This window comes from Carassius gibelio, chromosome A14 (assembly GCF_023724105.1).
Source record: "Carassius gibelio isolate Cgi1373 ecotype wild population from Czech Republic chromosome A14, carGib1.2-hapl.c, whole genome shotgun sequence".
NCBI classification, from domain to species: Eukaryota; Metazoa; Chordata; class Actinopteri; order Cypriniformes; family Cyprinidae; genus Carassius; species Carassius gibelio.
In genome coordinates this window covers 11,186,321-11,207,524 of record NC_068384.1, presented here as the reverse complement: position 1 = coordinate 11,207,524, position 21,204 = coordinate 11,186,321, and positions in this window count along the sequence as shown.

Genomic DNA, 21,204 nt, shown 5'->3' with positions numbered 1-21,204 from the left:
TTTTTTCTTTAAATAATAATTTTATTCAGCAAGGACATATTAAATAAAAAGTGACAATAAAGACTTATTAATAAGTTTATAATTGAACTTTTTATTAAAGAATCCTGTTCAATCATTGTTCCCACTCTTCTGGTCCCTGAATTCTGAGTTACATCTTACAAATGTGACCTTTTTTCTTTTTTCTTTTTTTTTTTCTCTCAGAATTCCAAATTGGTGTTTATTGAATATGATTTCCCTTACCAAAAAGTAGGATACTTCAAATTTATTTTATTAAGTATACTTAATTAAAGTTTGAGTATATTTTTAAGTATACTTTATGTAATAAGTAGGCCTATACAAATATCAGTGTTCTAGTAGTATACTTGTAACTGTACTGTTTCAATACTCCTTGAGACTAAATGGGCCCACTTTCTAGTATATAAAAGTATACTTTTAAGTATACTTTAAGTAAAACAGTAGCAAACTTTGAGTACACAACTAGTTTACCTCTATGTTTGTAGTTTGTACTGCAATTTACTAAAAGTGAACATGTATACTGATACTTTACTAATTAAATACTTTGTACACTTTGAAGTATAGTCTCAGTAAACTATTAGTTTAGTAGTTTTATACTGCAAGTATACACATGTGTTGCATGCATTCTTAAAAAAACAAAAAAAAACACTTTAATGTGGGTAAGTTAAATAAAGAAATAACATTTTGAAAAAGCTGAAAAAAGACTATGAATTGGATTTAGAATGATAATCAAAACGTAGATGGACTCGATCAACACCCCAAAGCTTGACTTAATTATTACCTCTTCATCGGTCGACATTTTATTCAAGTAAACAACATGTGATGTTGTCATCAAACTGCACGAGTAAAACTGCTTCAAATATCTCTGTGTTATTAACTTAGCTATTGGCGCGTAAGCACATCAAGTAAACAACATGCGATGTTGTCATCAAACTGCACTTTCCACATGTAACGTTACAGCTAAAAAAAAAAAAAAAAAGACGACAAAGTGGAACTTAGTCATTTTCCAAAACCGCTAAGCAAATATATACAGTTTCAGTACATACCACATAGAGACATTGTTTCTGATGCTGCTCTTGTTAAATTTCAGCCTCTGGATCTGATTCTGGATCATAAATATACGCTGAATCTGACTGTTAGCCATGGTTTGTTTTGGTTGGTTTTGTCCTCACGGTGTCACAGCTTCCAGACGCGCTCAACGCAAAAGCCTACTGGCGCTCGTGATTCTTTAGCTCCGCCCACACGTCACGCCTCCAGCCACTCGTGTTTTTCCAGGAAAAATCGGTACAGACTATCTTTCTCTTATGAATATAATAAAACTAAAGACTTTTTTGGAGTTATGAAGGATGCAGTACTACCCTATAGGTACTCAAGATTAACAGGATATTGAGTGAAAACGAGCATCCCCCCCCCCCCTTTAAAAGAAGTATACTAATAACACACTTGAATAAACTTCTTTTGTTTTAGGGTTGTGAGACATGGATCTAGAGCACATGATATTCCATAATGCCCACATCTGTAACAGAGATCCTAATCCCTTCCGAAAAAGGTCATTTATTTATAAACTGGATAACATCCAAATAATGCTTTGGTGAGAGAAAATAAATTTGAAAAAATTAATGCAAATGGATAAAAAATGTTAAAATCAAGAAATCTCAAAATCACAACAAGCAGCTCACTTGCCACTTATATGCACACTGCTCTCACTCTCATTGTACACCAGAGAGAGAGAGAGAGAGAGAGAGATGTGAGGATAATTAGCTGTCGGTTTGTTAGTGGTGATCTTCCTCTCCGCCGAAGTCTCAGTCACAACCACATAAACAAAGCCACATGAATAAAACATGGCCGACAATCACTCAAAGTGCAGTGAAAACACTGCACTGGCTTCAGTAAATATTTCATCTTCATGTCTCTGTATGCCTTTGAGGTCTGCTCTATCCTCATTACTGCGTTTTGTTAAACATTAATGGGGCCAAGTATTTGGAAGCTCCTTTAACCTGCCCTCTCTTTCCATCTCTCTCTCTCATTTCCTCTTCCCACACTTTCCCTGACTGATAGCACTATACCTCTACCTACTCCATCACTCCTCAGATCTGCCTTACTTATTGAATTTCAGACTCGTCGGTTTTGCTGCCTTTTCGAGTTGAAGCACATTTGTCATCTTCTCTGTGGTTCCTCCAGAGGGTCAGAGACGAGGATGCTGCATTTGGCCATTAGCTGAGGGAGAAGGCCAGAGATAGTGGGGTGCTATTCAGTTTTTATTGGATTTTGCTCAAGCTCATGCATACAAGGATGAAAAAGGTACAAAGAAATCAGTAATTTATCATGTATGTAATCAATAGTAGTCCTGGCATTGTATAAGGCTAGTAATAACTGTCTGGTCAATGAATATTCCATAAAGGCTTGTTTCTGGCCTTGGCTGGTCTTGTTGCTGTGAAGTTAACCGCATGGAGGCTGAGCTTTGTGTGTGGTGCCGTTGGTATTTTTCCCATACCAAATTCATGCTGTGACTAAAGTTGGGATTTTCCTCAAATATCTCTAAAGCTCATTTGTTCACCCCCCGCTTTAGAAGATCTGTGGGACTTTTTTTTTTACGTTTGTGAATTTTTCATGCATATTTCTCTTTCACAATTTAGCATTTCAAACATGTAGTGTTACCCATTGTGAGGACGAGGAAGAAGGAACTAGGGAACAGAGGGAGATTACAGGTAAACTACAACAAGCTTCAATGTGAATTTCAAGGATTAAGCAAATGTCGTGCAGCTCTGAACATTTTCGGCTCTGTATGAATCTGACCTAACACATGCATACAGATCAGCCAAGGCATCGTCTGCTTTTTTATTTGTATTTATTATTTGTATTTATTTGTCCTCAAAGTGAAAGAAAAGGAAAAGAGACAGGAAAAAAAAATAAATAAATAAAGGGAAAGGAGAAAATGAAATGTGAGACAAAAAGAACATGAACATGTTCATAAGAAATCTGAAAATGAAAGGAAATAGAAAACAGTATATGAAAGAATAGAAAGCAAAGTGGAAATGTTAAAAGGAAATTGAAGAGGAAAAAGGAAGAGGAAATGGGAATAGGAAAAGAATGTAAAAAAAATTATTAAAAACAGAAAAGGACATGTAAGTGAATAAGGAAGTGAAAAGTCAACATGAAATGGACATAGAATAAGAAAAATGAAGAAGAAATGAGAAAAGAAAAAACACTAAAAACAAAAGGAAAATGAAAAGGACATAGAATAGGAAAAAGGAAGGGGAAACAGGAAAGGGGAGGGGACAAATAAATTAAAAACAGAAAAGCAAAATGAAGTTAAAAAGGGCATAGAATAGGATAGAAATGAAGAAGAACTGTGACAATGGAAAGTAAAGGGGAAAAGGAAATTAAAAAATGGAAGCATTTCCATTCTCTCAAAAACTGAAAATGGAAAGGTAAAAGGGAAAAAATAAAGCAAATAAATCAAATACAGTGCTTTATTCATATCCTGTCACTGACTGACCGGTCCACCTGTCTCTTGTTATGCTATGAACTGACACTTTACCTTTCATGAGAGAGGCTTTGATTTCATGCACCAATTACTGAGAGGGTCTCAGGCTTTAGGCTCTCTGTCACTCTTTATTTACTCTGTTTTGCTTTTAAATGAAGAGATGCATACTCAGTCACTAAAGAGCAGTGTAAGGTGGCTTTATGATTCTACTGCAACTGTCACTTTATATTCCAATTAAAATCCATACTCACGTGCACACCTTCCCTCGCCTTCTTGCATGGGCCATTACCCTCTAATGTAAGGCCTTCTGAGTCTGGCATACTTCAGTGATTTTGCTGAAAGATATAATTGCGCATTTGAGACATTAGTGGGAGATGCTAACCACAAAGTGCTGCCAGCGGAATATTTTCCTGCTGTCACATTTGCTTGAAGCTTGTCAGTTTGAACTCTACAAGAACCCTTTCTGAGATTTCCTTGTTTAGTCTGGCAAATACAAGATCCAGTTGCATCATGGATCTTTAAGTGGCTTAATTAAAAGTATTTGACCTAGAGACAGATTGTTATCATAATAAAATATATACTATTTTGATATTAATATATGAATATTCTATATTTCTATTTTAATGTCAATATTACATATATTTTTGCAGTGTTAGTTTTATTTATTTATTTATTTAATTTAAGGATTTGGCCTCTACACAAGTTGTTATTTATTTAAAGATAAATACATGAATGTTAACAGTTTTATAATGTCAAAATTAAAATTATTATTATTTATTGACATTGACATCCAAATTAAAAGTAATATGTAATTATACAAATTTTAATAGTTATTCATATTTATTTATCAGCAGTTCATAAACAGAAATGGTGATCTTTTATTGATTACTTTAAAGGATTAGCCAAGATACAGTTTGATAAGAGCGTGAAATATGTATTTACATCTTAAATATATATTTTTTTAATAATGTAAATATTAAACGTTTTTGTGGCTATTGTAGTATAAAAGACACTGGATAAGTCTAGATTTCTGCGACAGCAATAAGATGAATGAACACATTTTTGCTTTGGTGTAGATGAATGGGTATTTGACCAATACTGATGGGGATTGGGGTTACTTAATGGGGTCATCGGATGCAAACTTTTTTTTGTTGTTTGAACATAAATGTGTGTTGAAAGTTTGTGTAAGCATCCATCTTATAATAAAAAATAAGAAAGAATCCACAAGAATGTCTCCGATTAACCGATTGAGGTGTTTTGTTGTTGGATGTAATAATGAACATAGCAGTCATCATTTACTCCCGACATATGAGCTGCTGAAGATGCAGAGGATTAACATTACTTTTGTTTTAAAAAAAGAATGGGCCCCCAATCTGCCTAAATGTGTCTATGTCCGCTCAAATAATTTGTGATCGAGCTCCATCTACAGAAGAAGTGAGTATAAGGTTTTTCATTAATCTTTGCAAGTCACCTTTCTTTATATTTGCTAGTAAGCAAGTTTCACGGCTAAAGTAAACAGTACTGCTTGTCACAACAAGAAGAGAGGGGCGGGGTCAGCAGAGCTCATTAGCATTTAAAGCAGCATGGACTAGAATGGCTTGCTAAAAACAGAACTCATTTTGGCAGTTGACCAAGACCATTGAGAAATTTTAACCAAGGTATGATATAGACTTTTCATTGACACCCTAAAGAATCATATCAACGTATATCAATCAGCATCCAATGACCCCTTTAAGAAGAATGTTGGGAAAATATTATATTGAAAATGACAAGCTTGCTTTTTAGAATTAGGTTTAGGTCTTAAATCAAAATCAAAGTCTGGACTCTAACGCTTATAAAAGGGGGTCTATAGGGAATCTGAGTTTTCAGGTTAGGATTCTGAGATGAGAAGAGTGTGAAGGAAGGAAAGGAGTATTGCAGAGCCTGAAGGACATTTTAAAGGTCAGAGAAATTGTGAGACATGCAACTGTGCTGTTGTGTCCCAAGAGGATAAGAAGTATTTGGGGCGATAAAGGGAGGAAAATTTTCCATGCATTAATGCTGTTGTTGAAAAAAAAGGCCTTTATATCCACGCTTTGTGTGTGGATATGCTTGGGAATGCATGCAGTCTTTAATGATTATGAACTTGCTCTAACCCTCTGATCTGGCACAAGTTGACTATTCTAAAATATAAAAAAAAAAAACCTTGAACATTGATGAAAAGCATTTCCACTCTCACTGATCACAGGAATTCAGGGGCACATCAAGAAAAAAGCTGCCACAAGAAAGGAGAGTGAACAATTAACCCATCGCTGCTCAGAAGTATTGCCAAGTCCCCACAACCTCCGGGCATTTAAAGTGTCGGGGGGGGGGGGGGGGGGTGTACTTAATTCGCTCTTCTATTAAAGCCAGAGTTGTGGGCTTCTGTAAAGTCAGACAGCAATCCGAGCATCCCCCCTGCCACCCTCCATCATCCGAGCCAGGCCAGCGCTCTACCAGATGTGAACACTTCTCCTCTCCCAGACAAAGGCTGCCTTTCAGCCCAGCCCCTCTGAGAGCCAGCCCCAGTTCTGCTTGTGTGAAAGTCAATGCAAACAGTGGATCTGACCCTGAGCTCTTGAAGCTGAGAGAAATAGGAAGATTGAGAGAGAGGAAGGATTTCAAGTATAACCAGCCAGTCACAGGGACTGACACACAACAGGGAGAAATGAAAGAAAGAGAAGCAGAGACAGCACAGAGATTAATTCATAACTGACGGAAAGATCTGAGCAGGTAATGCTTGGTGCCGAGGTGAATTTCTCCAGGATTTCTTCGACTAGATTTCTCTGGAGTTTCTGTGTCGCTCCACTGGATAGTGGAGCTGTTAATACTGTGGTGGAAAGTTTATAATTTATTATTCATTGTCACACTCAGCCATGACCGCTGCAGCACTCAGAAGAATGGGAGAAATGTAAATATGCTGTCTCCCAGTGTTTAAATGAAGCCATAAATAGAGGGGATTTGGCTGAACGCGACTGCCAAAACAAGATATTAATGTGCAGCAGCTGAGGTTTTAGTTTGGGCTGGGATATTTGGAACCAAATTAGCTTTTTCTTTTCTGTTTCTTTCTTTCCAATGTTACATTAAAAGTCTGCACACTACTGTTTTAAGAAATATGTACACCACCCTTTGTGGTTACACTTTATTTCAATAGTCCATTTTAGACATTTTACTAAATCGAGCGCAGCGTTAGTTCAGTCAGGCCACGGAGGCATAGGCTGCGACCAGCTGATGCGGTCAGCTGTCATCGCTCCAATCACTACCACTCTCTTATTAGACATGGGACATATAAACATGGCACCACTGATCGGTATACATGCTCAAATGGTTCGCAACCCTCCTTCCCTCCCCATTATAAGCATGGGCATATTAGTGTGCACCTTCTGATTGTTGTCTTCTTTGTTTCAGATCGCTACGGCTTTCAAGTCTTAGTGGGCATGGACCTTACTGCTGAGAGACACTCATCTTTAGAACCGGGCTACAGGATAGACGTCCCACTGCCACATCTACATGATTATCCCTGTTTGCTTCAAAGACATTTTTAAGAGTCTTAATTGTCATGTATTTCCAAGCTGATGGTTCAGGGGGGTTAATGTTTAAAGCTCTTGTATGTTCAGTTATTTTGGGAGCATGAACCCCCATAAGGAACCATACAGCCAAAGATAAATTGTTTTCAATAAACTCAAGTAAACTTGCCAAAGTGGTTCCTATCTAAACTGTAAGTAACTTTACAACTACACATCCTCTAACTCTCATTAGAGCCTTTGTAGACTGTAAGATTAGGGTTAGTATTATAAGTTTGCTGACTATAAGTTACTGAAAGTCACTAGAATGCCTGCTGAGCTACCATCAAAAATAAAGTTAGTAGATATAAGCAGTCTACTAATAGAATAATTTATATAATTTATAATTCTTTTAGAATTTTTTTTTATTTTTTGTAGGCAAGAATTTTGTTTTTGGACTATCTTGAAGAGATAGTACAAATTAAAGTTCTGTAATTGTATCACCTTCATGTTGTGCCATACCAGTGTTGTTATATGAAATACATTTGGTTTGGTTGTTGTTGTTTGTTTGTTTTTTGAATGAAATAAATAAATAAGCTTAAGCTTAAGAACTACAATTAATACAACTAATACGAAAATAAAACTAAATAGGGATATTTAGAAAAACAACAAATAATAATAATAACAAAAGCAAATTATACAATTATTAAATCTAAACTTGAAAATATGAGCTAAATATGAAAAAAAAAATCATAAATAGTTTAATAGTAAATAAATAATACAAAAAAATACCATCTCAAACCTGCTTGTGTTTCTTTCTTCTGGGGAAGAGCACTGAATTATTGTATGGACATAAAACACTAAGCCACTTTTTAGAATATATTCTATTTTTGTGTGAACTGTCCCTTTAAATGTGTGAGTCTAATGTTGTTGTTCTTATTTCTAAAGTAACTTAACTTAAAATATATATAGAAAGCTGTAACTAAGTGTGTATGAATGCATGTAGCAATCGATAGAATAATATTTAGGTCACAGCTGTTGTCCTCCCCCCTACCAGAGATTCCATCCTCTCGTCTCAAGTGTTTGTATTTCCAGACTGGAAAATTACCCATCCTGCGTTCCATAGGGGACCCCCATCGCACACACACACTCACAGTCCCCACAGCACACTTAGCCTCCCGCCCAGTAACCTTTTCACCCAAAAGTGTGGCATGACAGATGAAGAACTTGCTCTCTTTTTTCAGGCTTACGCTCCTACCAGGAATCTGAAAGTAATAAGGATCAGGAAGATCCGAAGGAAGGGAGAGGATTGAAGAAGAGAGATGAAAGGAGAAGCACAGAGAAAGGGAAAGACCATTTTAGGGCTTGTGCTCTCTGAGGGATAAAGCTCCAGATGACCAGAGCAATGGACCAATTCTCTCCCCCACCTCTGGGGCTCTCTTCTCAGACTGAGCACACAACCATATGGCTTCTCACCTCCCACTCTGACCACAAAACCAAACTCATATCTACAAAGCATGCTCCCACACACAGTTTAGTCCACTCTAACACACATTCTTGTCCTGGCCTACTTTCTTGCACTACATTGCCTTTTTTTTTTTTTTACGTTAATTTCTCCTTGTATGTTGAGCACTTTGTGTGTGTGGCAGTATTAAAGGAATATTAAATGTAAGTTAAATGAAATGTTGATTACCACAAAAAAATAAAATAAATAAAATAAAATAAATAATAATAATGATATTAGCTTGTCCCTCTTTTTAAGAAAAGCGAAAATCTGGGTTACATTGAGACACTTACAATAGAAGTGAATGCCAATCTGTAAATTTTTATTGTGCTTTTTTTTTTTTTAATAAATAAATAAATATAATAATAATAATAATTATTATGTAAATAATAAAAAGTATAGACCCCACACATTTGAGTGCTCGTTTAAGTGCTTTTATGAAATTATAAACTTTATAATTCTGCAGAAATTGGTCATTTTTGTTTTCATGATAAGTGATTCACTGCATCCTTGATTTTTGCATCTTCTTATTTTTATAAAAGATGTTGAGATCAATTTATTTTTTTGTGTGTGATAATCAACATTCAGCCTATCCTACTGAATCTCAAATATTCAATAAACATAAGGTATTTACACAGACTCGTGTAGGTACTTTCAAGTTCTTTCCTGAAGTTCGCTTCTCCCCCTCACATTCCTCTTCCCCCCTGGGCTAGTGTTGGGTTAATTCATCCCTTATTTTTAATAGCAAGAGGAGAGAGGAGGAGAAAGGGAGATCAGGTTTCTTAATGGAGCCATACGCAGCAGCTGGCAAGCCTGAGTCCTGTGCCGTGAACAAAAGCATTCGCCTCCCCTCTGTCCTTTATCATCCCTTGTACTCTATCCTTCACCTCTCCTTTAATTCTGCTTTTATGATATCCTCCACCTCTCTTTCTCTCACCTCTTTCCATTCTTCTATTTTAAACCTCTGCCTATATTTCTCCCCACTCCTATTTCAAGTTTTCTCTCTCTCTCTCTCTTTCTCTCTCTCTCTTTAAAGGTCTGCTGTCATGCTTCTCAAAGGAAGGATGGGAAAAAATAGCTCACCTTAACCATAGTCGCACAAACACGCACACACACACACACACACACACACATAAGGATATATGCATGCAAATTTTGTTGGGAGAAGAAATTTTTCAGCTTGAAAATATTTTCGTTAAATTAACTGCTGTACTTGTCTGACTTATTAGAGGAAGAGTGTGTTGGCAGAGCATTTGAGAGAGCTGTGGGCAATATGCATGAAACTGGAATCCAGCACTAAGCACTCCAGTTAAAAATAAATAAATGAAGCAACTTTTGAAATCACACAATGACTCCAGCTTAAGGGGGATGCTTCTGTAACATCTCTAATGCATTTTAGATCTCCTAAAATCTTCCTCTAATTCAACATCCTTATCCTCCTCCACCACCTCCTCATTTCTCTGGATCTCACAAAGTTGGCTTGCACATGTCCCTCTCACATGTCCCTCTCAGAGAGAACACAGATTTGAGCTATAATGCATGGATTGGGTTTATGGCATAGATATGTGCATGTATACACACTTTATTTATTTGTTTATTAATTCATTTATTTAGTTTTTTGTTGCAGTGTTTTATTGTTATTTTGCTTTGTGCTTTGTTTTGACAATGTATACTTCTATGTTTGGTGCACCTTGTTTTTTTTTTGTTTTTTTTTTTTGTTTTTTTGTTGTTGTTGCTTTTTATCTTTCTCTTCTCTTTCTCCCCATTTTGACAGACATTCATCAAACGGCTGAGGAAAGCAGATCAGACAGACCTTAAATTGATACTTAAAACGTAGGACTTCATACTTTAAAGAATCTTAAAAGGCTCTGGTCAGATGAATATTTCATAACCACCACCTAGGGTCAAAAACCTCTCTCTCTCCCTCTCTTGCTCACCCTCCGCCTGGTTGCTCACAGTGAATGCAGCAATAGTGAGCTTCTGTTTAATTATACTGTAACATCTGTGCTGGGGATTTAAAGCTGGGCAGAGTCTATGAGAGAGCTCCAGAGGCACGTACGGTAAGAAATAGTATTACAATTAAAAACCATTAGAACATGGAGTACACAATCATGTTTGGGACACAAGCAACTTGCTCCATTTGTTTGCACCACTCTGTGATAAAAAAAGGCACTTTTTTAACTCATTACATGGAATGGTGATCTTTCGATTGGTCTTGGTCCTCTCTAACTGCTGGCCATGAGTTGCTGTTAAGGTTAAAAAAAATGGTTAACGGACTCCTGTTTTATATCCTTCCATCTCCTCCGTGGGACTCGAGACCGGTGGGTCGAGCAGGTGTCGCCCATTTCTCAATCACTCCACCGGCCTCGTCCTGTTCCCACGGCTCTCAGCTCCACCCCACTCACCACAATCACATTCTTTGTATGTGTTCTCTCCCTTGACTTACTGCATTTGGAAATGAGTGAATTCTTCACTCCCATTCTGCCTTGTTGAGAAACAAAACTCCCAGATGCTTTAGCTGTGAAACCAGTGCTGGCGTTCTCATAAGGGATGTTATTGTGATTTATCTGAAGCTTCTTCTAAGCATGTAAAATAATATGCAGTCCTGTTTTTCTCTAATTTTCCTTTGCCATTGTAGTGCCATGTTCATTAAAGATCTGACATTATTATTATCATTAATGCCTCTTCTATTTTCATTTGTCCTTCAGAAAGATCAAAGAACTAACACTTCACAGAGCAGCACCCATCGGTGATGTTCAAGGTGTGAGATCATCCCTATCACTTCTCCCTCATAAACCCACAATGCCCTCCTAGCAGACCCGATGATGGCGGCATTTTCAGTTGGTCGGCTGTGTTTATGGTTGATCTGAGACCGGGTGAGTGTGTCCTTGCCCCAAGCTGATCATATTGATTTAAAGAGAACCAGACTTCAAAAACAGATGAAGATGGGTCCTGATGCCAATCTCGTATAATCAGCATCAAGCCTGAGGCGCGTTCAAGGTGGAAGATCATCACTGTGCAAAACTGGCCTCTCAATACAGACACGCATCTAACCAGATTTACCTGCATCAACGCTGTTAGACATGTGTTAGCTCTAGATAATATTCATCTGTTTTATTGACAGCTGAACTTTGAGTTATGCTGCTATAACGGTAAGGTACTGGATTTACTTTGCATTTAAGATACAATGGGGATGTGTGTATCCCAGAGGGTACTTGGAAATAAGAAAATTTTGCTTAGTTAAATCCATAAGCAGAACAAAAATATTAGATTAAAATTGCTAAATATGATTCATGTTTTTTAATGCATTTTTTAATGTTTTTTTATGCATTTTTAGGGAGAAACTAAAAGTAGAATCACTAATAACTTTTCAAAGCAATGTAATTTTTCCTGTAATAAGATACATATAAGAGAGAGAGCATGTCATTCTAGTGAATCACTTTATCCTAAACAGTTATTTTGCCCATATGTATCAAAAGAAAATTCTGATTCATTCTTGTGAATCAGTTCATCCGAAACAGTTCTGTGTCTCATGTGTAGTGCTGGAAAAGCTTATTCATTCTAGGAAATTGGTTCTTTCTAAGTGGTTCTTCTTCTCATCTGTAACACTCAGGTCACATTTATTTTAGAGAATCAATTCTTTCTAAATTATTCTCTCTCTCATCTGCTGGAAAGTCAGATTTATTGTGGCAAATCAGTTCATCCTAGGCAGTCTTTTCTCTCCTGCAATGTTTTGGAAAGTCAATTTTGTAGTAAATCCTTTTATTTGGACAGTTCTTGTAAATGAACAGATTCACAGATTAGAAGCATGTATTGTAGCTAACTACCTTTTCAAAGTACTAGTTTACATTATGAGTAACTTAGAGCTTGACAAGCTGCAGTTTGTGTGTGTGTGTGTGGGTAAAAAAATGAGTGGATCTCATTTGTAGGAGAATGTGTTCTACCCTGTGAAATATTTTTCAACCCTCGGTATCAATAATTGATTGTTTAACTTTATTAATATTAATCACTTAATATTAAAAAATAATGCTAAATTATATTCAGTTCAATAGAGACATATTTCTTCTTTGTGTTGATGAGGTACTGATGGGTTTGTAGTTATAAACAAGAGACCAGTACTGTAATGTATTAGTCATGTTTTAGGAATGCATAACTTTCAGCATGCAATATGTGCATGTGATTTATTTGAATTTGGAGTGTGATCTTTATTTAAATGTACTCTTGGAGAGATCTAGCACGGAGCCTGGGGATATCTGCTCTCATCTCCCTTTACGACAATAGCTCTCTCCAGAGAGTAATTAGAAGCTATAACCACAACAAGCTGCGCCAGCAGGGGCTCAGATGAGCACTGTGTCTCCATGACTAGACTGAGACAATCTGTGATCTCTCTTCAGGGCCATCAAACTGGACTAGACTGAGCACCATGCTATAAAAAGTTCTGAGCACTTGCATAAGCGAACAGAATAAAAGCAGAATTCTTATATTCAACATGAAATCAAGCCTTAAGTTTGTTTTATGTAAAGCAACAGGCATTAACACACTTGCATACTGAGGGAAAGGCCTTCCTTGGAGGTAGATTTAGCAGTGGCAGCTGGTGCCAGGGCAGAATTATTTAGAGAAAGAGTGCTTCTTTCTGGAAGTCCAGAGGCAGAAGAGCAGTTGATGATAATCCCGCTCTGTTTTCCATAGGCTACAACACAGTATTTTGATGTGCACATATCTTTATCCACACTGACATTCTCCACACAGCCACAGTGTCCAGAGACCAGTGGCTGGCTTTGAAATAACACAGAGTTGGAATTGGTACTCTAATTAAACTCCACATTACGGGAAGGCTCGGCATCACAAGGAGAGAACACTGCAATCACCAACTGGGATCTTTAATGAACATTTTTTAATGACGTACAGGAGGTCTTAACTCCATTTAAAGTTTTTGGGCTGCATGGTATTTATAATAGTTTAGGGCAGTTTTATTTCAGTAGCTCCAAGTCCAGATTAAACCGAACTGTAATGGGTTTTATTTGTTTGTCTACTTGTTTTTTGTATATACACAGTTCTGAATAATTGATTCTTTACACAGAGTGTGACTTAATATAATGTCAGGTTTACAGCTGACTGTACAATATTCTTTACTTTTATATATAGTTAATTACTGCTACTTAATATTTTAAAAACGATTCAAGTTGTCAAGCTTTTAAAGAAGCTTCTTGAAACTTTTGAATTTGCATTGCTCATTACTTTTTATATATTTTTTTTATATTATATTATTTTTAAATATAATTATATTGATATATTATATATTATCTGAACCGCAGATGTTGCACTGTACTTCAAAGTCCAACTGCATCTTTTCCAGCTGTCTACTATCACAAGTCCGTCATCTGGAGGATAACTAGAGTCGTCCTGTTAACACAGAAATCAGTGCAATAAAAATGAAAAGGTAAAAATCTCCTAATTATACATCACAAGGAGGTGCAGAGACATACGGTAATTTTCTGTAATCTCCTCGATCACATAATCAACCCAATTTCCACAATCAAAATCAAACCAGCCGTTATAATTATGATGTCTTTTTGTAGGGATATTGTTCATGATTTTGGTGCTACTAAACCATCTCACCTCTGAAATTATTGAGGAAAAGAGAGAAGACAAAAGAGGAGAGAAAGGGAGAGACTGTGATTTGGGTGGGTCTACTGGCCACCTCTGCCTTGGGTAAAATCCCATGATTCACTCACTGAACTCAACTAACACAACTTTGTGCTTCTAATTCCATAACTCAGCGGAGGAGATATAAAACAGAATGAGAGGACTGAAAAATCAACTTAATTATGTTTGCTGGTAATTTGTGCCTTTACTAATGCTAGCTGAGTTTTTCATGACAAATTATACTCCGGTCATCAGGGAGACAAGCCAGCGAATCATCGCTTTTCTCTTATGTTGGAATGAGTATTTTAATTTGATTGTAAAATAAATAAAAAAAGAAAAGAAACATAGTTTAGTTGTTTTTCGGTGTACTGGCTTGAGAAATTACAATAAATAAATAAATGAAGAAATAGGTCCCCAGTTGAATTTTAGGCACTGCTGTATTTTAATCATTTCTGTAACAAATTTGAGATCACAATAACCAAGGGTTGTAACTAAGTTCTCTAGGAAGTGTATTGTGTTATTTCTATTTTAGATTATATGAACTGTATTATGTGTGGGCATGGTTTTTTCCTCCATTTTTCTTTATGATTGTTCACATTAAACAAGCTTGACACGTCAACTTTTTAGAGACAATAACCCCCTCCCCACCTTTGTTGCTGCTTCCTCAGTGAAGAGAAAAATAAATCAATAACTTCTTTTCTCCCTCAGGAAACAAGGTCTCGAGTGAGCGATTAAGGAGGTTTAAGGTTCCTAGTGAGCAGAGAAAGGGAGCGCAGACACACAGCTGGTCCACTAAAGACAGACATCTGCCTCACAGTGAAAAAAAAAGGACGGATGGCTACCAAAGAAAAGAGACAGATCAATCTGGATCAATGTTTGATTGACTAAGAAGTTATTTTCCCATAATGTAACAGTAGGAATGTTTTACAGATCACGGCTCCCTTAGGACAGAGTAACCTTAAAAGTATAGTTCCGTCAAAATAAAATTTCTATCATCATTTACTCACCCTCATGTCATTCCAAAAGTGTATGGCTTGCTTTCTTCTGTGGAACACAAAACAATATATACTAAAGGATGATTACTGTTTTGTTGGGACCAAACAACTATCACTGTATGGACCGAAGAGATAACATCATACAAGATTATTATGACAGAATTTTCAGTTTGGGCTGAACTAGATCCCTTTAAATAGAGGAGTTGCAGTAGACTGTGCTCTCATTCATTTAACCAAAAGGCTTAATTTAGAGTTTTGTTCTATTTTAAGTTTAATTCTAAGTTAACTTGTTTACTGCGTCTGCACAGTGTTGCAGAGGAGTTTCATGGGCTCTGAATAAAGTGTGTGTGAAAGACTTAAACAAAATGATAACTAAGTAGAGGAAGAGAGTAATTATAGCAATTAGCTGATATCTTTTTCTGGCTGTTCTTCTCTCAACATTGTATTGATGACTGTTTCACATATTCGGGGGATACATCCACCCTATTGCTAATGCAAAAGCATATGAAGAGTATTAAAAAATAAACGGCATGCCTATGATATATAAAGAAATTAACTAAATTGAAACTAGATTATATATAAATTATTATAAAATAATTATGTATTATAGAGTGAATAAGTATTTAGTTTAGTTATTAAACAATACAATTCAAATAAACAGTAAAATAAGATGAAAAGACAATTCATCTATGACAAGCAATGGCATGAAGGACCAGTAATGAAAAAAAAAAAGCCAGGGTCCTCATTTACTGTGAGATTACTCTTTCTCTCACAGCATAGTGAACTAATCTCATAGTTTATCATCCAGTGTGTTTTGCTGAACTCTACCATCAACAAGCTGATTAGGATGGAGATGATACCAGATTATCTAGTGTAATGAGCTTCTCTTTTAGTTCCTAGCACCCTGTTTCCTGATTAAAATGGAATTCTCTTAAGTTGGCTTGGTGTGTCCTATGCTTTAAGAGAGTTCTCTATGTGCAAGGTTACTTCTTCAACCTTCCACTGCTTGAGTATTTGGTTAAGTGCTACTAAAGAATCGTTGTGTGTTCACAACATGCTGAAATTTCAGTTGCCTGTAAGTAGGGCATCCATTTTTGCTTAACATTAGAAATACTTTTGTACAGGGAGACTAAAACACGGTATAGAAAAACATGAGGGAAAACTAGATCAAAACAGTCCTTGGCTGTGACATTACACCCCCCTACTCCAGAAGACTGGAGCCAACACTTGAGCAGACTCACGTCACTTCCTACTTAGATTCCTTCTATAATTTGGTGTTAAGGATCAGGCTGCTGTCAGCTGAGGGCTTGGGAGTAAACCGGCCGGTTGGCTTGACTTCGGAGCAACTGGTGGGCTTGATTTTGGAGCGGTCTGCTGGCTTGACATCAGAACAGCCGGAGGTTCTGGACTGAGAACAAGGGAGGAGTTTCAGAGGACTCAGGGATACCTGGGATTGGAGAGGTGGTCAGAGCCATTGGGGTGGTATGTCAGGGTTCCTGGAGTTCCTGGTGAGCTGGGGAGACGGGGCAAGATCCAGAGGGGCCTGGACGACGAGACCTTGAATTTTCCTTTATTTCTTCTACTTCAAAATCGGAAAGGTATATATAAAGGATGAGATTGACCAGCTTGATCAAGGGAAAATCACACATGGGAAGATCACAGCGGAAAGTCTCGTTATCAATCTCATTATCGGAAACATGCACCTAAAGCGGTGTCGTGCCAGCTAGAGGAATTCTTCCACATATCGCTCCAACCTCCGACTGCCCTGCCGCAAATGCCACAGCCTGTCCTCAGCTGCTGTCATCCTTCTCTATTTAGGTCCGCTATTCTGTCACAATGCACTTGAGCGAGGGAATGAGGAGACATAGAAAAAACTTCTCCAATCTTTAATAATAATCCAAAATAAGACCAATTTCAGGAGAACAGACAAGGAATGGCATTTGCAGACCACAAAACTATAATGCTGTTTCATGCATTCAGAGATATTTACACTGTTAAAGAATTGGATTCTCAGGCTAAGCATGGCCAAAGTTTCAAAAATCGGTTTGGACGTACAGTATAACGGTGTATATTTGTGCCAAATACATACTCCCAAGTTTCTTACAATTTCCGGAGAGGAAATTTTTTTGCATTTTTTTCGATGCTGCACATTTACACATCGTTTGATACTGAAAGATGGAGTGGTCCTAGCTATAAAAGAACCCGGTTATGATAAAAACTGCAGACAGTAAGTGAAACTGCATCAAATGTCTTGTTTTTGTTGGTAATTACTAGGGCTGTAGTACTCGAGTCCGGTCTTGGACTCGAGTCCGGACTCGAGACATTTTTCTGTCGTCTCGGACTTGTCTCGGACTCGTTGAATTTGCACTCGGACTTGTCTCGGACTTGGCCATTGGACTCGCCAAGTCTTCTAGTTGGTCTCGACCGAGTCCAGAAAAAAAAATAAAATAAAATAAAAATTTCTCCTTCAAAACAAAACCACATTTGCATGATGTCGCGACTGAAAACGTGTGGAAAACGCTAGGCGCGCCGCTCTCCTTAATCCAAAGCACTCTGTAATCTGCGCTCACGCTCCAGTGGCGTCTGCTGTTGCTGGGCAACCATGACCCGCTCTCCATGATGACGCAGAAGTTTCAGCAAAGAATAAATGGAATTCCAGCACTTAAAATCACTTGCAGTAACTCTGCTAATATATTCATTTAAAAAATGGCTATCCTTGTACAGGTATGATCTTCTGTTTCTCCATCTTAGCTTTCAGTATTGTTCCGGGAAAGGATGTGCATGACCAGTGGTGCACTTACTGCGACCTGAAAAGTTTAGATGTTTCTAATTTAATTTTCTACCTGTTAGATTGTGTTTTATTTACGTCTACACCTAGATAGCCTTTTTTTTTTTATCAATAAACGCGTATTAATGTATAGCCTTATGCAACAATTACAAATGTAAATTTTTAAAACTTTATATATGACATTACATATTTACATTTTCATGTAACAGCCAGTATTTGTATCTGTAACAATCACAACATTTTTCCTATCTGCATTCGGATACAACATCGTACAGTTACTTGATAAGACTGTTATGACTTTTTATATATTTTTTCGTAGTTATCACTGAACAAGTATGTCATGTTAAACTGAAATAATTATTAATTTCTAAAATAATATTTATCATGCAAGCAGAGAGATGTCATGACAAACGTTTAGTGATCATTTGAACACGACTGAATCTATTCAATGCACACATTCTCATTATGCAGAACACTTTAAGCGAGTCTTAATGTTAATGAACTTCACTAAACAGATGTGTGTGTGCCGCGCAAACCAGCAAAAGGTAAAGATGCAAACATGTAGGACAAGTAGACAATGTATCCATATCTATGTTGATCATTAGCCTACTCTTGAGAGAGAACTGGTTTGGTTTTTGAGAGACTGAGACGCGCAGCGCGGCTGTTTGATTGGTGAGCGCGCTGTGCTTATTCCATTCATTCGTATCATGGTAGCCTAAGCTTTCAATATTTGCCTTTTAAATATATACAAATAATATAACGTGTAGCTATGATGTATTATTATAGGTAAAATTACTCTTGCAACGCTCTGATTTCCGAGAGATGCGCAGAGAGGCGACAACAATGCGGTGTTTGATTTGCGCTCTTTTCACTCATAAAGTTTACATTCATTCACTTCTGGCGCTGATGCCCTGGCTCACCTGTTATCTAGCAAACACCAGACTGTGTCAGCTTTAGCCGAGTATTCAGGCAGAATTATTCCTTGTCCGTTATTCGTTTTTTAAGCCATTATCCGTGCCGTATTCGGCTTCAGGCACAACCCTAATTATTACATTACATATTTTATTTTTACATGCAACATAGATAAGGTCATATAGTAACAGCTCCACGCAATATTGTAATTCTAAAATTCACGTCGTACTTGCAAACACTTTGTATGCATTATGGTTAATGCATGCTGGAGTAGTCGATTGTTTCCGACAGTGCTCGACTAGTCTATGCAAGCACTAGCACAGTATGACAAAAAATTTGCTGTATTTATGTGCGCATGTCCAGTAGAGCCAAACGTATCCATTCTAGCCTTGCTGGGCGCATTTGTCATATCCCGAGCTTTGCGTGTGTCTGTGCACTGTGCCAATTAGGCATAGTCATATAAATTTTTGACCACAGATATAATGTCAACAAAAAATAAAGTACATAAAAATTATTTGACCTTACAGTTCCAAACTTTGTTTGTTTATCCAAGTTTAGCTCCCAGGGTCGGACTGGGGGTAAAACCACTCATTAGCAAGGCCCCAAAGGAAGAGAGGGCCCTTGAAAAGTATGAATCTGAAAAATATATTTTTTACCTGGATATTTTCATGTGTGGGGGCCATGGGGGTTCATCAGGACTGCCTATGCATAGGGCCCAGGATCTTGTTTAACGCCCCTGTTAGCTTTAACCCAAATTATACACACTTGAACCAGCTAATAAAGCTCTTACTAGACACACTAGAATCTTCCAGGTGTGTTAAGGCAAGTTGGAGCTAAACTTTTCAGGACATTGGCCATCCAGGATGTAGTTTGGAGACCCCTGTCCTACAGAGTTGTTACTTTGCACATGCTTTTTGATCATTACAAATAATAATGTAAAATGATTTTCTTAGAATAGGAGATATGCTTTCTCTCGCATCACAAACATTATCAGTAGTTAAGTATGTGGTCTTGAATAGGACCCTTTTTTCTTTCATTTGGACTCGGTCTTGACTTGGACTCGAAACTTTTGGACTTGGACTTGACTTGGACTCGAACCTCTTTGGACTCGGTCTTGACTCGGTCTCGACTAGTCCTGGACCTGGACTTGACTTGGACTCGACAAAGCCGGACTTGACTACAGCTCTAGTAATTACTCAAGTGCTCGTCACTCTTTAGTTCTGCCCACAGCATATTAGTCAGAAATTTACATTCACACACAAACTGACCACTAAACGCAGAACTTGCAGGCGCCATTGTATTTTTTAGCTTAACAGTCATGGAATGGAGTGCAGAGGATTTTGGGATATCAAGGGCAGCAAGGGATACATCTATGCTTCCTTCAAAATTAGATCAGAAGAAGGTCGATCAGACACAGGAAGTAAAGTAGAATTTGGATTTGGACATTTTGAACTATTTTGAAATGATGCCTCTGAAGGAAGCATTTTGGAGCATTCAAAACAAATGGACCTTTTTGTTTTTGTTTTTCAAATGAGCAGTGCTGTGGGTACTTAATGGAGAGGTTTGAGAACCCTTGTTTTAGAGTAACAGTTTAGACTAACAGTGTTTTTCCACTTTATAATGCTTCTCATTTTCTCTGCAATTGAGGCCTACAGATAAGGAACCCCACTGCAAAATAGCTGTATAGTAATACATTCACATCCACCTCTCGGAGTTCAAATTTCACTACAGCAGACAAATGACATGACATCGACAAGCAGGGACTAATTGGCTCAAAAGAGGAAGAATAATTGGGGTATTCTGCAACATTTAAGCGTTTTCTTTGTACTGTAGCTTGCAAAAGCACAGCTAGAGAACAGATGAGGGCTCAGTGAGGAGCCAAACTCATCGCTGCTAAAAAACAGTCAAATGGCATTCAAAAAAGTGAAAACACACACGCATACACATACTCATTTTCTCTGTCGCTGTGTTTACAAGCCTTAATAGCAGCGAACTTGTGAACACACCACAACGAGGACTTTACAGCCTGATAAAACATGTTGCTTTGGCAGCAAAGGCAGCTTTTTGGACCGAGTCTCATTACAAACCCAAAGTAGCCATGATCCTTGGAAGACCACAACCAGAACAGACTTATCCAAGATAATTAGAGCACCGGGTAAACACTCATGTGGAATTACTCTGTCTAGCACTCTCAGTATGGCACGATGCAGCTTTGGAATGAACTCCAGGCCTTCTGAACAATAAGGATTTATCCATACTTGTACAGATTTGGTTCCGTTGCCTTAAAGCATTCAACAAGAATGGTCAGATAATCTGATATTATAAGAAAAGATTGG